The sequence below is a fragment of the Daucus carota genome, chromosome 6, assembly GCF_001625215.2.
Source record: "Daucus carota subsp. sativus chromosome 6, DH1 v3.0, whole genome shotgun sequence".
Taxonomy (NCBI): domain Eukaryota; kingdom Viridiplantae; phylum Streptophyta; class Magnoliopsida; order Apiales; family Apiaceae; genus Daucus; species Daucus carota.
The window spans coordinates 11,272,046-11,275,729 of NC_030386.2; the positions used below are offsets into that span (position 1 = coordinate 11,272,046).

Genomic DNA, 3,684 nt, shown 5'->3' on the forward strand with positions numbered 1-3,684 from the left:
TAGATATTAATTTTATTTTTTTCCAATTAAAGTAAATATTTATCATAAAATTACATTTTTAATTATATTTAGGATTATTAATTACTGTAAAATATTATATTTCATATTTTAACTTTTTTTAAATTTTTTGCATTTTATTTCAAAAACAAATAATTATATATAAAATTAAAAAAGACATTTTTTACTTATATAATAAAATAATCTGTTAATTATTAATACAAAGTAAAATCAAAATGTTATTATCGAGGTGAATTGTCTGGGCGGTAGTTTTCCCCCCAACTGAAAATTAGGCCAAGTCAAAACACACTCACATCACAAACACACTCTGTCTCGAACATACTCTCCCTCTCTCTTTCTCTCTCAAACACACTCTCTCGGCTCTCAGCTTTCTTCTTCGATTCAAGCATGGATTCAGGCATCGATTAGGTACTTGAATACACAAACACACATGCTTTCTTCGATTTAGTTACTAACACATCGAGTTTTTTCTTGTAGGTAATTAGGGTTCGTCGATTTGGGGTTCTTCGATCAACTGGTAATACATCTTATATTTATAGTTTTTAATCTTGCATTTAGTTGTATATCTTGTATAAACTGTTTTACTAACAGTTCATATCATGCATTTTAGGGGATTGAAGTTTCTGAGGGGATTTAACTTTTTGAGGGGATTGAAGTTTTATACATTTTAAGGGTTTCATTGGGTAAAAAGCTTTGATTAAGGTAAAAAGCTTTCAATGGGTTTATGTCTTTATATGTTTATGTGTTTAATTTTAATTTTTTGTATTTGCTCGATTGGGTTTATTTTGTGTTCGATTGGGTTTATTTTGAGTATCATTGGGTTGATACATGATATTTAGGTATGGGTTTTCAGAGACTAGATTTGATTGTCATGAGCTTCTTTAGTATATGTTTAAACCTAATTCACTGCATTTATTTTGTTGATAAATTGATTGTTGTTGGTCGATTCGTGCCTATGTGATTAACATTAGACTTTTGGTATACAAGTGTGTACTTGTCAGTGGTTTACAAAGTGTTATTGTTCAGGTTATTAAGGTGATAAAGAAAGCACAGAGGATTGGGACAGGGTTAGTCCTGCTATTCTTCTCAAAGCAGATGGTTTTGTCTTAGTTGCATTTCAAACATATAATTCTTCGACATTTGGATTCCTCTTTAATTTCTAATTTGATTGTGGAAGAAAGAACACGATACAGTTTACTCCATGTTCATTTCATTAGTCTCAGAGTAGTTTGATTTGTTATGACCGTACAGATTCTAACAATTTTATGGCTACTGGATAACCATACAGTACATATGAACTTTCAAGAATCAGCAAAAATGATTATTCCAGCAATTTTATGGCTCCATATTGTAAGGATTCCAAGGACTAGAAATACAGTTATGCAGTTATGTTCATGGTTCTCATTATTTAAAGAATAATAACCAAGGAGTCTGATAATTTCTTAGCTGTTCATGCTTGCAGGCATATGACATACGGTCCAGAATACATTTTATCCAGAGGTAAATATATGTTTAGAACCTGACTTTAGGAAAGGCTATCTAGTATTCTATTGTTTCTCTCAACTAAATATATTTTAATTATAGATTGTGAACCAAGTTATATCCTTTTGGCGAATGTAAATGAATATTTTTAATCACCAATAAGTTTCTCTTGGACAGGTTGATGGTTAAGATGTCTCATATATTTATCATGTAAATAGTCCAATTGTACTGGTACAAATTTGAGTCATATGATTCGGGCGCTTAAAATTGTAGTCTTAGTTTGAGCTCTGAGGTGTAAACTCTGTCGAGGAATTGTACGTATGAAACATCAGACATATAAAGAGTAGAAGTAGTGTAGCTCAGTTGAAATAATAAGCTCTTGATTTCTTACATCAGATCAAACAAAGGTCCTAAATAAAGGAACAAGTGCGAAGTAATATAATTACCAGCCTCATAAGCAGGTCCTGTTTTTGCTGATTTGATAAGATAATAACAGACTTAATGGTAATTAAGACATGATTAATTTTTTTGGATCAGGTACCTATCTAAATAAATTTTAATAGTTAAAGAGCGACTTTAATGGGTACTTGTGGAAAGATTGATTTGTCATACAAGATGGAAATATAGTAGGCTGATGTTTAAGTTTAGTTGAATTCATTCATTTTAACTTCTCCCTTTTAGTTTGGGTTGTATAGTGATTTGTTGTTGGCAGTTTTTAATATTAACCTTCAACATAGTTTTTGTCCACTATAACTAATCAGTTCCATTCTTGTTTTTTCACTCTGTTATTGTTTAAATATCTTGAGGATCTTTTTATATGTCACACTAAGTTTTTTCAAAAATGTTTGTGGTTTCTTACAATTGCTGACATCAGTACTGCAACTATGCAGGTAACCAAGAATCATTTTAAAGATCTTGCTTACATTTGTGTTAGTGGTGAAGGCACCAGTTTGCAAAAGTTACTTGTTTATACAGACTCTACACGTGACGTAGCAAGCTTGAATCAGAGGAAGAGGAAGTTGAAGAGGTTGAGGATAAAAAAGAAGCGACACAAGAAGAACCTTAAACTAGGGAAGATAGGCAAAAACACAGGACATCAAGTCTGTTAGCTGGCATAAGGCGCTTCAGTTTACATGGATGGTGCTCTCTCTATTGTATACCATGTTATCCACTAGTTTGTTCCACTGTCTAGTTCTTTTATCATAGTTTGGGCATGTATCGGGGTAGTTGTTGAAATAGATGAGAATGATATGGAAATGTAGTTTAATATTGTGTTGTTAGGATTGTTGTCTCACAGAGCATATTTGATATAGGGATTGTTGTTTAAATGGAGCATGTATTTTAAAATTTATATATTAAGTGTTACATTAGCCTCGTTTACTGTTATAGTATCTTAGATTTAGTGTTACATTATTTCTACCTGCTGTTATATTATTGTGAACTTTAGTGTTGCAATAAATAAATATACTGTTACAATAGGTTATGTGGGCCCCACGGGTGGGCCCCAAACGTAGGACCCACTTTGAGGCCCTCTTATGGGGCCCATTTTAAAAAAATCAGTCAAGCTATTGTAACATTTTTCAGGTGTTACATTTGGACATTCTGATGTTACAATAAGGTCCTATTGTAATGTTTTTACTGGTGTTACAATAGATCAAACATGTGTTACAATAGACAGGCTATTGTAATGCTCGCAGATGTAACGCCCCGTAGTGTTACAATAGACCAATTGTAACAGTTTATTGGCCTATTGTAACGGCAGAAGTGGCATTACAATAGCCCACTTTTGGCGTAGTGGACATTTATTATGCTTTCAATTTATTACGCAGTAAATAAAGACATAATAAATATTTATTCAATAATCAATATAACATAATCCATAAATGTCTACAATAGAACACAATAATATTGTCTCTAGGACACCAATACTAATAATCTCCCACTTGTACTAGAGCCAATCTCTGATGTATCTAATACCCATGGAACTAGTATGACCTTCGTGCTTTTGCTGCGACAAAGCCTTGGTCAGTGGATCTGCAATGTTATCATCTGTATGCACTTTACATATATGTATATCCCCTCGAGTATTAATCTCTCGGAGCAGGTGGTATCGTCTGAGTATATGCTTAGTGCGGGAATGAGACCGGGGTTCCTTAGCCTGTGAAATGGCTCCATTATTGTCAC

At 32.8% G+C, this 3,684-nt stretch overlaps 1 long non-coding RNA gene across 1 annotated transcript; it reads left to right on the plus strand.

Moving 5' to 3' along the window:
* The first annotated feature begins 232 nt into the window (after positions 1–232).
* LOC135147367 (uncharacterized) lies at positions 233–2,957 on the plus strand. Its single transcript, XR_010284922.1, has 3 exons — positions 233–535; positions 629–1,518; positions 2,391–2,957. It is a non-coding gene; the product is annotated as an uncharacterized LOC135147367 (long non-coding RNA).
* Positions 2,958–3,684: the final 727 nt, after the last annotated feature.